Source organism: Mercenaria mercenaria, chromosome 3 (genome assembly GCF_021730395.1).
Source record: "Mercenaria mercenaria strain notata chromosome 3, MADL_Memer_1, whole genome shotgun sequence".
Lineage (NCBI taxonomy): Eukaryota > Metazoa > Mollusca > Bivalvia > Venerida > Veneridae > Mercenaria > Mercenaria mercenaria.
The window spans coordinates 57,832,052-57,847,869 of record NC_069363.1 but is presented as its reverse complement, the minus strand read 5'-3'; positions in this window follow the sequence as shown (position 1 = coordinate 57,847,869).

The following is a 15,818-nucleotide window of genomic DNA, read 5'->3' as shown; positions in this document are numbered from 1 at the left end:
TAGTTGGTTCTTTCCCCTTTATAGTGCTAGTGTGCATGTATCTAACCGCCTCGGTAGCCTAGTGGTAGAGCGTCCGCTTCGGGTGCGGGAGGTCGTGGGTTTGATCCCCGGTCGCGTCATATCAAAGACGTAAAAATGGTACTAGTAGCTTCCTCGCTTAGCGCTCAGCATTAATAGGGTAGTGCTAGGACTGGTCAGCCCGGTGTCAGTATAATGTAACTGGGTGGGGTACCATGTCACGTGTCTACGGCGTGATAGTCCAGTGAGGCAGCACTATAAAGTTGGGCATTGTGCTCACTGCTACAAGTAGACACCGTCGTTTATATTACTGAAAAATTGTTGAAAAAGACGTTAAACCCGAACACACACACACACACACACACACACACACACACACACACACACACACACACACACACACACACACACACGTCTGAATTATATACAGTGACGGGCGAAGAAACTGACATGTTGGTTCTTTACCCCCCATTATGTATGTAAATATATAATGATCATCTTGTAAAATTTGGGTTGCAATGTCTGTTTAAAATATTGGTAATCAGTGTGCGGAACCCCAGAATCGGACACAGGGACAAGACTATTCTACCATATTGACATTCCGCATCATCCCATATAATCAGGGAGTCAGTGGCGCAGTGGTTAGCAGTTTGGACCGGACCCGGATCGATTCCTGGTTGCGGCTGATATCCCGACTAGTGTTCAATACTGGGTGATTTACTTTAATTTGGTATTGTTTCCAACAGTATCGGTCTAGACTGGATGCTGGGGAATTAAATGATGCCTGCCGTGAGCTCGGCTGGAAATAAGTTGTTCCATCAGGTGAGGACTTCCGTCAAGAAGAAACTTTACTTACTTTTTAAGCGCACCTGGGAGCGTTACAATTTGCACCAAGAGTGCGTTTATTTCTGTACCAAAATACAAAAAAAACACTAAATTTTTTTGAAAAAGAACTATGTTTTTTTATACTGCCTAAAATTGTCAAGTAGATATTTATGTAGATAAGCTTACTGTCGCTGAGTGGCTGCTTTTTAATATCTGACTTTTGCAGCCACCGCAGTTTGACCGTGATAATATAAAACAAACTGTATACGTCGAATTAGTTCGACTAGTATTTATGCTTACATAAATTGTTAAATACAACACCAAAGGAAATACGTTACCACTTTCAGTGGAGTAAATACGGCAATAAGAATACACCGGCTATACACATTTGACCCGGTCAATCCAATTCCACATGTTGCGTGAATTTGTTACATATAATTAGAGGGTCGCAATGGGATTTGTTTTCACATATCGGACCATGCATTCGAAGGAAACAATATATTTATTTTGTTGTTTACATGTAAATTTGTTGATATATGTCTATCTGTTTGTACACATGTTATGCTCTTCAAGAATGGAGGAAATAAAAGAATCAATCAGTCATCCTATGTTATCCGTGGAACGCGTTCAGTCAGGGTCGCCTCAATTAGGAAATATTATGTTTAACGTCAGAGAATATTTCTAAGGTCACGGAGTTTGATTGGCCAGCTCGTAATGACAACAGATTTCGAGGTCACTTGCTCAGTCAAGTGTGACTTACCGGCCCTAAGTATTCCTTCTCAAGAGAAGGAACAATAAGAACCATGGTCATGAAGATGAAAATTTACTAACCCGTTTCAATGGCACAAATTATATACACCACTAATTTATGAAATTGTAAAAAGCAATAAATAGCAAGTAAAATATTCACTATTTGTAATAAATAATCTGCAAAATCTGTTTCAAAATACATCCAATCCTGCTCATGAAATTATTTTTAAACCAAAGTTCTCCGATTCATATAAGGAAAAACCAAAACAAATCAAACCGTTTGGATTTCGCATACAATCTTCTATGAATGAAACTGACTTTGAATTCGATGGTATTAAAGAAAATTCAATTCCAGATACACCACCATGGACCCTTCATATCCCTACAGTTCTTTTCGATTTGAAAACTGCCTTTAGAAAATCTGAAACAAACCCTGAAATATTCAAGTCCAAATATCATGAAATCAAATCAACTTACAAGGACTATTTTGCAATTTACACAGACGGTTCAAAAGATGAATCAAAGGTTGGCTGTACTGCTGTCAGCCTCCTTCATCAATCAAAATTACGTTTGCCAAATAATGCAACAATATTTTCAGCCGAGGCCAAAGCTATTGATTTAGCGCTAAATTTTATATCAAGAAATAGTGCAGAGAAATTTATTATCTTTTCCGACTCGCTTTCTGTTTTACAGTCAATTCGTAACCGAAATATGGAAAATCCATTCATTCAAAATATTCTTTTCAGGCTTCATGAACTATCTTTAAAAACGTTTATCATATTTTGTTGGATTCCTAGTCATGTTGGTATTCATGGAAACGAGGATGCTGATATTGCAGCAAAGAAATCCCTTTTATTATCACAATCTAATTTGAAAATACCACATACCGATTTTAGGCCCAATATAAACAAATACATTATATCTAAATGACAATCGTCATGGAATCGTGCTTCATTCAATAAACTTCATGATATCAAACCTACTCTAGGGGAATGGCACCAAGGGAACAGATCTGTTCGAAGGGAGGAAGTTGTTCTTTCTCGCTGTCGAATAGGTCATACCCGTTTGACTCACTCTTACCTTTTGAATAAAGAAGATCAACCCGAATGTGTACCATGTCAAACACCGCTTACTATTAAACACATTTTAATCGACTGTGTGGACTTTGCTACACAACGCAGTACATATTATGACTTTCAGTCTTTGAGAGAATTATTTGACAACGTTTCAGTCGGAAATATTTTATCGTTTTTAAAGCAGATAGGAATATATCAAAAGATCTAACACTTGTTATTTTTATTTACATCTTGCAATATTATTATGTTTGCAGCTGATATTTTAACACACACGTACATACATTTTTACATTACTGCTTTTAGATATGCTTTACATTTTTACATGGATGCTTTTAGATAGGTTTTACATTATTCATAGTGTTCTTTACATTTTTACATGGATGTTTTTAGGTATGCTTTACATTTTTACATCAATGTTTAGGCTTTACAGTTGGCGTTTGCAATATGACTTCTTCTCGGCGATATATGACCATTTTATGTCGGTTCGCCGTAAAACCCAACTCACTCACTCACTCACTCACTGTTTCAAAATATGTACCTTTTTAGTTGAAACATCGCCATGTTCCTCATATTGTTGTCACGTGATGTGATATGACAATATCATTGGCGTTTCAATATGTGGCATTGTGGAAATTACCTATAGTGTTTTCAACGACTTAGGGCTTTGTGGAAATGCGATTTACTCTAGTTATATACGTTCCACAAGGAAACAAACAGGATGATAGAGCTCGGCGAGACGAAAAATATGATACCAAACACCCCAAATTGACCAAAATTGACATATGGCGTTGTGGAAATCAGGCGACGCTTTTACTATCGTGATTCTGATTTGGTTTTAAAATTCAATAGTAATTTAAAGACACTTCTGCAAGAAGGTATTTCTAAACTTAGTAAGATCTTGGATCATTACGACCCAACTGTTTTGAGACATACCGCATGTTTAGTGTTCAACCCGTTTACAGTTGGACACTACGCTTCCCCCTTTGATTGTGTCTGACGGAATAGGGGGAGGACTATATGATAAGCAGTTTTTAAATCCTACCAGCACTGAACTATTTTGATATCTGTCCTCTGGCCTGTTTCGTCGGGCCCTTAAGGGTGTTTCTGTTGTTGCTCTGTCTTCTGAAAAGGCATTGGGTACATACGTGATTTTGGTTCTTAAGGTTTGTTTTTTATGCCCCCGAAGGGAGACATATAGTTTTTGAACCTCGTCTGTCAGTCTGTCCGCATTTTTCGTGTCCGGTCCATATCTTTGTTATCGATGGATGGATTTTCAAATAACTTGGCAGGAATGTGTACCACAGTAAGACGACGTGTCGCGCGCAAGACCCAGGTCCGTAGCTCAAAGGTCAAGGCAAAAATGTTATGTATTTGTAAATTGCTATATTATTTTTGGGTTTCCTTGCAACAAATTGATATTATGAAAAGGCATACAAGTGTTTTACTCAAACTTCGAAAAAAAACTACATAATAACTTATAATTATACCTAAAATAAATCCAATGCAAATTTCCATAGTTTAACTGAATAATATAATTTCCCAAATATTTTTATCACATGCGCAAAAGTTATTTCAATTCTGCGCAGGGAATAAAATCCAAAATTTTTAACAAAACATCGAACAGCGTTATTTTGTTTTCTGGCATGTGAAAAATTATTTTTTTATTTACCTTTGAGAGTTGATACATTTATGATTATTATCTTTTTAGCTAGGGTGCAAAATATTTCAAAAAAAACAAAGTTTCTTCAAATAATGAATCGAAACATAAAAATTTAAGTTGGAAATGATCTAACTAAAAAATGATGCTAACATTAAATGTTCTTTAAAAAAAAAAAAAAAAAAAACGCCGTTTAATCGAAGCAACTAAATTACGCAATGTAAAATATTAAAATAAATATGGGTCAACATATGTAAACGTCTCGATAATATAACAAAATATATCAAAAATCTTATTACACAAAGTCGCCACAAATTATGAGCGTAACAAGTAAAACCTTAATTCGTCTTCATATTTGGTTAGCAAATTACTTTTTAAATGTTAAAAAAATATTATGTTGATTTTCCAGTAAATTTTGACCCTTATAACTTCGGTAAAAATAAATATTGCATTCCTGAGAGGGTTATATGAAAAATGTTCACCCCTCGAAAATGAATATAGACCTCGGCTGGCCCCCTCGGCAATATTCACATATCTCGCGCGTGAACATTTTTCATTCACTCTCAGGAATGCAATATTTATATAATATTCGTTTTACATGAACATCTAAATATCACAAATTTTAAAAAAAAAATATAAAAGAAGTTAATTTGGGAGCATAGAACGTATCCAAACAATGCAATGGCAGTGTCTGTTCATTGTGCAACACCCCTCACGCTCCTTAGCACCGTTTTAAGTGGAAGTATTTAAATATCATATGCTCTTTTTAGCATCTTATTTAACAAAATACTTCTTGTTACGTTAGATATCTGTTTATTGACCATATTGGATCTGTATTTCAAATACAATTTGAGTATGGCTTCACCTTTTTTCACGTATCAAGGACACTGACACTGCTTTTCGCTCTATAACTAAAGAAACTTTTGTCCTACAGCCTTCAATGTTCAAAGGATGATTGCCTGTGGTCAATAAATGGTCTGTATTATGAAATAGATCAGTACAAAAAGTTTAGATCAAAGATCAAGGTCATATTTACATCGAGACAGTTTTCACTTTATAACCTATGTGCCTAATTTTTTTTTTAATTTATACAATCATCGTTCGTTGTCAACAAATGACCACTTTTTTAATCAGTATGTCAGTAGTCAAGGACACACTGGCCTTGAAACTGAAAACTGTTTCGGGGCGACATATGGAGCACTTTCGAAGTTATGGCTGTCGAATTCCATATGATTATTTCCTGTGATCAGATTTTGGGGTGAATACTAAAAGGTTCACGGTCACAGCAACCATTGAATACGAAACATTTCTGGTCAGCTGCTTAAGAACTGAAATTGCTTGTAGTCAACCGATAACCTCTTGATTTTTTTCTGGCCGTTAGGTCAAAGGTCAAGTTAACATAACCTCCAAGTTGGATCTGACAGGATGTCATTTGTACAATCAGCTCATGTTAACTTATACAAATATCAACATGCCCAGTGTTAAAAATTATATCATAACGTCCCCATCAACTGACATAAAATTAATTGAATCCACTATTTCAAATGGTTTCCTAGCTTCAGATACTGTTCTGGTATGCCATGCCAATGTAGCTAACGTAATAATTCAACCCAGCAAAAAAGTATTACTCGTTGCGTGTCATGTAGCTCGTGTTACATAAAGCCTGCGATTCATGCATGATTAATGGGATAGAACGTGCTTGAAATTTTAACATAAACTGCATTCTTGCAAACCTGTAAGATGGATTATTCTCTGAAGGATATACCGGAAATAAATCTTGGAGATTTTATACTTAATTGCATGAGCTGTCACGATCCAAATAGACCAGCACTTGTAAGTCTAACATTTAGATGCAATATATTACTCTTTTTATAAATTGCTGTTCCATAGTTTGTATTCTTTGGTCGGTTTATAGTTCAATATCATATTTCGTTGGGCTAAATCCAAAACTCGAAAGAATGACTTACTGAAATTTATTTCTGATGTCATGTATTAAAACACTCATTGAACGGTTTGTCGGTCAGCGGCCAAAGCGTTACATAACTCGTCTGTGCAGTTTGTGCGCTATTGACTCGTCTGTGCAGTTTGTTTGTGCGCTAAAGACTAGTTTACAGTTCAAAATAGGTTTGCTAAGTTTACATTAAATTTTGAGACAAAGCCTTTAATTGTTTTCTGATGTCATGTAATAACAAGAAATAGAATACTTTACACAAATGGTGGTCATGCTTTTTTAACGAAAAAGAATGACTTTAAAGAATTTGGTACAGGGTAAAAGTTAAGGAATAGTGTGAAAATATTTTGAAATTTGGCCAGCAGTTTCTTTTTGTTGCTATGTAAACAAGAATTCTGCATTTATGATTTCGATTTTAAAGAATCTTAAATGGGGCCACCTGAAAAATGGTACCATCAAATGTGGTTGAAATCGTTTTTTTTTTTTTTTTTTTTTGTTTTGTTTTCTTTGTGGGGGGAGGGGGTGTCGGAGATGTTCTTTAAAGAAACCGTGGCCGACTAACGGACGGACGACGGACATTCAACGATTCTAAAACCCCATCATGATACCTCGTGCTCAGATGAGCTAATTTAAGTGTTTGCAACAGATGTACCCCATTTTATGTGCTCTATGATGATGTGTTTAAAAACTTTTCTGTTATTGCCAGGTCGACGGAGAAACAACCTACACATATCGATCACTAATTGATCGGATAAAATGCACCGCATCATTGCTACAGAACTACGGTATTAAGAAGAATGACGTCATATGTGTGATGTCACCAAACAATGCAGATTTTGTGGTGGCGTTTTACGCATCTGCTTTGATTTACGCAATTTTTTTGCCAGTAAATCCAGAAACCAATAGTTGTATCCTTTTTAAAAATGTTTTGAAGCGACTAAGAAAATGTTATGAATCTAATATTTTAGAGGGTGCTTTATGTAAACGTGACCGTTTATATGCGCTTGCAAAACATTATGTAGTCCAGTTACACAGTGCCTATTAAGTGAATGCATTATTAGGCAAACATGGGGGCTGCTAATGGTAACCTACAGTTTAATGTATTAAACTATATACAGGTTATAAATCATTTTTATTGATTTCACTTCGCTAAGCTTCTTTACAGCAACTCTTAATTTCAGTAGGCAATTTAATGATTTAAAACTTCCTTTATGCCTGTTAATAAACAGCGTCTTTCGAAAGGTCTCACACGCTTTTAAAGTGGTGAACATGAGTTTTACATTTTTTCTTTCCAATTGTGACCTATATATATTGAATCAAATATTTTTGAAATTTTAACGAGCAACTATTACATATAGATTCAACTAAAAGTAATAATTTACATATTTTTTAATCGTCAAGGAGATTATATTGCATTATGCATGGATGATATTTAATACGTCTGGTGATGAGCTGTTATATCGAAAATAACATAGTTACAAGAAAAGTATTAATGTAAACATTAAAGGGCGCCATGTAATTAAAGAAGAAACAAGTAAAGTTTCATCCTTTAATAATAAGAACAGTAAGAAATTCACAAAATATGCATTAAATCAACGCAGTCAATAAACGTTCGTAGTACAGGAAAACAGAGAAGAACGTTGTTAAGAAATGTTATCATATCAATGAAAATTATCAAACTCAGCTGAGACTCAAAATGTTTTGAAGCCTGTCCGCTTAGCTCAGTAGGGAGAGCGCAGACCTACGGATCTCGGGGTCGTGAGTTCGAGCCATTGGCAAGGCGTATGTTCTCCGAGACTATTTGATAAAAGACATTGTGTCTGAAATCATTCGTTCTCGGTCTCTGATTCATGTGGGGAAGTTGGCCGTTACTTGCGGAGAACAGGTTTGTACTGGTACAGAATCCAGGAACACAGGTTAGGTTTACTGCCCGCCGTTACATAACTGAAATACTGTTGGAAAACGGCGTTAAAACCAAAAACAAAACAAACAAAAAATGTTTTGAAAACAGAAGTCCATGAATTCAATCTTTGCGTGACCTGAGTCATCGAGGCCGAGCCTGTCTAGATCATGTTTTAAAATCTGATATCAGATTATGTTAATACGAAGTGGCTATTATCTTTTTACTATTATTTTCAAACATGCTGATACATATCTAATTCAGGATGTTGTCGCTAAATTATGGTAATGTATCAGATATGCTATTTTTTTTCAAACATGCTGATACGTAACTAATTCAGGATGTTCTCGCTAAATTAGGTAAAGTATAAGATCTCGTTTCGACGGGGATAAAAGGTACATGTATGAGACAACCTGTATGTTTAGACAAAATGTTGAACAAAATCATTCAAGATATTTCATTAAAACTTCTGTTTTATGGAACATTCTACACTTATCAAAATTAATGAAAAAAAAAGACCTTTTCCATACAGAAGTCTACCAGAACGCTGTATTTATACTATGCAACAAAACTTAAACGTACGTTCCTTTTTATTCAGAATGTTTATATTTTTTTTTCATAATAATATTTTGTACTGCTTTTTTCTTATATTGTTGCCAGGAAGAACAAGTATAGGAATCGTAAGGACGAACACAAGTTAAAACCAAACTGTTTTATAGGAATCGCCGTTATCTTCAAATCCACCTTTTTTAATGTATGAACATATTAAGGTGAAGTAGTATCGTAGTACCGTTGGTTCGAAACTGTATATGTCGTGTCGTTCGAGTCGCGCAGAAGATAGGTAACGCCATCAAAACAAAACGTTAAAGGATACGGATATTTGAAGAACATGCTAAAGGGCAAGTAAAATGCGACAGCGTGTTTAGATGACATCTGAAAACTGCGATTACGTGTGTTAAATATAGCCTGTTCCCTATGCAAATATTTTAAATGTATGTATTGTATAATAACAGATAATTATACCACAATACAATAGGGTTATTATAACAGTAGCTTGATCTGGAATGCAGTATTCGGTTCGAGTGGATTTTGTCAGATCGGATCTCACGAGGCGCGCAGGCGCCGAGTGTGATCCAAATTTGCAAAATCCACGAGAGCCGAATACAAAGTCCTAGATCTAGCTACTGTTCTAATGACCCTTTTATTATATATCTTTACCATTTTGATTCTTGTTTTGTTCTTGAACAAAATCTTCAATATTTATCGATATTAAATGGAACTTAGTGAAGTTTTTATGTGCGCTATTTATAGAAATCTGTCGGGTCATGCATATTAATGAAAATAGTCCGGCAGCATACAATACGGAAGGTACAATACGGAATTTAAAATGTACAATACGGATTTTTTGTCTGTCTGTTCATATTTAACTGTAAAATACATGCCGATTTTTTTTACAGAAATTATATAGTTATATAGGTTTATAATAAACTTATTTCTACAGTGAATGCAAAAGTTACTATACATACAGGTAAAAGAAACATATGTACCCTAGGTATGTTTTCTTTCTTGCGAACCTTTAAATATTTTGAGAAAAAAAAACCCTACTGTAAGTACGCAGTCCGCTGTCCACTGTCCGCGTCGACGTAAGTTGAAAATCTTTATTAGTACGAAATAGGTCCGACAACCAGCGTATGTAAAATGACCGCTCCTCCCTTTAGCAAAAAAAAAAAAAAAAAAATCCCAGCTCCATTAGAGACGCCGACCGGCGTCAATAATAGCCCTATTCATAAATAGCATACCACAACAAATGACGATATTTGTGTCTTGTCTAGACTATGGGCAGGCGTAATGTGTAACAGTTTTGCTCCTAGCTGGCCTATTTTAACTACCTGCATTGGCAGAGATCCAGAAATAAGACACACTCATACTCATATTTACTGCAATCAGCAAGATCAAATATTTTAAGTTTCAAACTTGTTTAAATGTGAAGTGAATTGCATAAATGAGATAAAAAATGACTGTAAATGATTTATTTTATATTTAAAAGCAACGACGTAGAACAATGCGTATAATAAGCGTTCTTGTTTGGTGGTACATGTATATTAATCTAAACAGTCGATGTTTAAAAAATATATAAGTGTTGCGCTATTTGGTTTAACGTCGCATCGGTACAATTATAGGTCATATGGCGATATTCCAGCTTTGCTGGTGGAACAAGATGCCAAGTGCCACTCCGTGCATTATTTCATCACGGTTGGGCACCTGGGTAGAACCACCGACCTGGATGGATTACTCACATGAAGATGGCCCGAACCTAAATTGGTGAGGGGCAAGTGATTCAAAGTCAGCTACCTTAAACACTCTGGCTCAGACGCACCAGAAAGATATTTATATTTATGCCATTTGTTCCCAGCTTATCTCGGTCTACAAATTTAGTAAAACCTTGCACGTGGGTTATTCATCTTTTTCCTAAAATGGGAGGTTAACTGACACACTTTTCATCCAAAATTACTTCCCTTACCCAATAGACGCCATTCCTAAATGGGTGGTTACCCTAGCACCTCTTTCCCATGCAAGGTTACTTTCCCTTTCCCCTTGATTTGCAAAACCTGTTTTTTATTAGAAATTACTTCCCCTACCACTCTTTCGCTATTTGGAAAATTAAGGGGAGGTCACCGACCTTTTTTCCATTAAAGGTTACTTCCCTTACCCCCATGACGCTATTTGCAAAATTAAGGGGAGGTTACAAACCGACCTGGTTTTTTCCATTAAAGATTACTTCCCCTTCCCGCCATGACGTCATTTGCAAAACTAAGGGGAGGTCACTCTAACCGACCGGGTTTTTCAATTAAAGATTACTTCCCCTTCCTAAATTGACCGCATTTGCAAAATTAAGGGGAGGTCACTAACCGACCAGGTTTTATTTTCCATTAAGATTTACTTCCCCTACCCGCCTTGACGTCATTTGCAAAACTAAGGGGAGGTCACTAACCGACCTGGTTTCTTTCCTTTCAGAGTTACTTCCCCTACCCGCCTTGACGCCATTTGCAAAATTAAGGGGAGTTTACTGACCTTGGCTTTTTTCCATTAAGAGTTATTTCCCCTACTCGCTATCACCCCTTTTTGGAAAAATTAAGGGGTCGTCACTCCAATCGACCTTTGGTTTTCTACATTAAGAGTTACTTCCCCTACCCGCCTTGACGCCATTTGCAAAATTAAGGGGAGGCCACTAACCAACCTTTGTTTTTTTCAATTAAGAGTTACTTCCCCTACCCTCCTTGACGCCATTTGCAAAATTAAGGGGAGGTCACTCTAACCGACCTTGACATTTTTCCTTTAAGAGTTACTTCCCCTACCCGCCTTGACGCCATTTGCAAAATTAAGGGGTGGTCACTCTCACCGACCTTTGGTGTTTTCCATTAAGAGTTACTTCCCGTACCCGCCTTGACGCCATTTGCAAAATTAAGGGGAGGTCACTCCAATCGATATTTTGTTTATTTCAATAAATGTTACTTCCCGTACCCGCCTTGACGCCATTTGCAAAATTAAGGGGAGGTGACTGTAACCGACCTTGACTTTTTTCCATTAAGAGTTACTTCCCCTACCCGCCTTGATGCCATTTGCAAAATTAAGGGGAGGCCACTAACCAACCTTTGCTTTTTTCAATTAAGAGTTACTTCCCCTACCCTCCTTGACGCCATTTGCAAAATTAAGGGGAGGTCACTCCAATCGACCTTTGGTTTTTTCCAATAAGTTACTTCTCCTATCCGCCTTGACGCCATTTGCAAAATTAAGGGGATGTCACAAACCGGCCTTTGTTTTTTCCATTAAGATTACTTTTCCTACCCGCCTTGACGCCATTTGCAAAATTAAGGGGATGTCACAAACCGACCTTTGTTTTCTTCCATTAAGAGTTACTACCCCTACCCACCTTGACGCCATTTGCAAAATTAAGGGGAGGTCACTAACCAACCTTTGCTTTTTTCAATTAAGAGTTACTTCCCCTTCCCTTCTTGACGCCATATGCAAAATTAAGGGGAGGTCACTCCAATCGACCTATGGTTTTTTCCAATAAGAGTTACTTCCCCTACCCGCCTTGACGCCATTTGCAAAATTAAGGGGTCACTCTAATCGCCCTTTTTTTCCATTAAGAGTTACTTCCCCTACCTGCCTTGACGCCATTTGCAAAATTAAGGGGAGGTCACTCCAATCGATCTTTGGTTTTTTCAAATAAGAGTTACTTCCCCTACCCGCCTTGACGCCATTTGCAAAATTAAGGGAGGTGACTGGAACCGACCTTGACTTTTTTCCATTTAGAGTTACTTCCCCTACCGCCTTGACGCCATTTGCAAATTAAGGGAGGTCACTAACCAACCTTTGCTTTTTTCAATTGAGAGTTACTTCTCCTTCCGCTTCTTGACGCCATATGCAAAATTAAGGGGAGGTCACTCCAATCGACCTATGGTTTTTTCCATAAGAGTTACTTCCCCTACCCGCCTTGACGCCATTTGCAAATTAAGGGGTCACTCTAATCGCCCTTTTTTTCCATTAAGAGTTACTTCCCCTACCCGCCTTGACGCCATTTGCAAAATTAAAGGGAGGTCACTAACTGACCTTGGCTTTTTTTTCATTGAGTTACTTCCCGTACCTGCCTTGACGCCATTTGCAAAATTAAGGGGAGGTCACTCCAATCGATCTTTGGTTTTTTCCAATAAGAGTATCTTCCCCTACCCGCCTTGACGCCATTTGCAAAATTAAGGGGATGTCACTCTAACCGACCTTGACTTTTTTCCATTAAGAGTTACTTCCCCTACCCGCCTTGACGCCATTTGCAAAATTAAGGGGAGGTCACTCCAATCGACCTTTGGTTTTTTCCAATAAAAATTAAGGGGAGGTCACTCCAATCGACCTTTGGTTTTTTCCAATAAAAGTTACTTCCCCTACCCGCCTTGACGCCATTTGCAAAATTAAGGGGAGGTCACTGTAACCGACCTTGACTTTTTTCCATTAAGAGTTACTTCCCCTACCCGCCTTGACGCCATTTGCAAAATTAAGGGGAGGTCACTAACGAACCTTTGCTTTTTTTCCATTAAGAGTTACTTCCCCTACCCGCCTTGACGCCATTTGCAAAATTAAGGGGAGGTCACTCACCGACCTTTGGTGTTTTCCATTAAGAGTTACTTCCCCTACCCGCCTTGACGCCATTTGCAAAATTAAGGGGAGGTCACTAACCGACCTTGGCTTTCTTTCCATTAAGAGTTACTTCCCCTACCCGCCTTGACGCCATTTGCAAAATTAAGGGAAGGTGACTCTAACCGACCTTTACTTTTTTCCATTAAGAGTTACTTCCCCTACCCGCCTTGGCGCCATTTGCAAAATTAAGGGGAGGTCACTAACCAACCTTTGCTTTTTTTCAATTAAGAGTTACTTCCCCTACCCTCCTTGACGCCATTTGCAAAATTAAGGGGAGGTCACTCCAATCGACCTTTGGTTTTTTCCAATAAGAGTTACTTCCCGTCCACGCCTTGACGCCATTTGCAAAATTAAGGAGAGGTCACTAACCGACCTTGGCCTTTTTTCAATTAAGAGTTACTTCCCCTACCCGCCTTGACGCCATTTGCAAAATTAAGGGGAGGTCACTCTGACCGACTTTGGTTTTTTCCATTAAGAGTTACTTCTCCTACCAGCCTTGACGCGTGTATGTGGTCGCACGGTCACATTTGTTTTACAACGGTGTCTCTTTTCAGTGTGGTGTGTGCTGGGGTTACAATTTCTCAGTGATCATTGCTAATGATCGATGTGGAGTGATCACAGCTCTGAGTACTTTTCATAGAACATTGATCATCTAGTAGTGTTCACAGCACTGTGAGTACTACTTACTGTGTAGTGATCACGGTACTGTGCTGTGAGTATTGCTCACTGAGTAGTATTCACGGTACTGTGAGTACTGCTCGTTGAGTAGTGTTCACATTACCGTGAGTACTGCTCAGTGAGTAATGATCACGGCACGGTGAGTACTGCTCACTGAGTAGTGTTCACATTACCGTGAGTACTGCTCACTGAGTAGTATTCACGGTACGGTGGGAACTGCTCACTGAGTAGTGCTCACTGAATAGTGTTCACGGCACCGTGAGTATTGCTCACTGAATAGTGTTTATGGCACTCTGAGTACTGCTCATTGAGTAGTTTTCACATTACAGAGAATGAACTTAAGGACATGTTTTTGTCCTGAAATCATATGCTAAATATATAGTTTTATCTATCCGATACTGAGTTTTATGATTATTTGACCTTTTGACCTTTAATCTGCATAATAATTTTAGGCAATTTATGTTAAAAAGATACTCATAAAATCTGACATATCGTAGTAAAATATTAAACAGAAAAATAATTAAAATTTATATGAAAATGTCGACATGATTGTGTGTTTAAACACTGTAGTCAACATGTCCTTTGTGGCGGCCATCTTAGATTTCTCAGATCGCCACCATTTATGCCAATTTATGCCGGCAGCTTGATAAATTTCGGACCTTTACGATCATTTTGGTATATAACTTGCCTTGTTAAAAATTGAGTCCGGGTTCAACTTTTTGAATGGCTTAAGGTTTAGGAGTATATCACCAAAACACAGAAATATTCTATAAACGAACAACATCGTTACCAATCTTTTAACTGACCATTACATGTTCTGCCGTACTGTCCCGTACTTAAAATATTCTGAAAACGTTGTCCCCCTTTGAAAATGAATGCCATTTGTAAAAATATAAAAATAAACAATTGCTGAAAATTGTGTTCCACCTAGTTATGTGAAATTTCAACACTCGCACGCTATTTCCAATGGATCAAAACGAACATGTGTAACAGTTCTTTGAAAATGGTGAGTTATTAAAGGCGTTTGACTGTCCGGAAGTGGGGCCCCTTTAGGCAGTCATTTTCCGGAATTCAATGTTTAAATCAGTATACTGACACTTGTTTTGTAGAGTAATATATACGCTATCATTACAAAAACTACAAAACATGCGTCAGTATACTGATATAAACATTGAATTCCGGAAAAGGACTGCCTTAAATATCTGTCGAGATGCACATGGCCGGAGAATCCATTCAGATGCATACGGTTACGTACCAAAGACACGAAAAATGGTACTAGTAGCTTCCTCGTTTGGTGCTCTGCTTTGAGTGGATAGCACTATGACTGGTCAGCCCGGTGTCAGTATATTGTGACTGGATCATGTTACGTTGCACTTACTGCTACAAGTAAACACCGCCAGGTTTATGAATGATTTAAAAAAAAAAAATAAAAAACTCTAAATCCGAGGACAAAAAAGGAAAATTTTATACTGGGGTGAACCTAGGAAAGAAGAAAAAGTCAGGGAATCGGGGATTTTTCATGTTTGGAAGAGCAGGTTGAGGAAGACTTTGAGGATCATAGGAAAGCAATAAGAAGACAGGTATCTGTTATTGTAAAAAAGACACAGTCATGCTGCGATCGAGTAAAGCGGCTGAAGACAATATATACTACTCCTCGTTTGACTTTGAAAGCACTTCCTATTCTGAAAGCGGTAAAATTATGGTCGCTAAATGTGCATATTACATAAATACGAAATGCATAGAGTATGTGTATTCTTAACAGGATTTTTT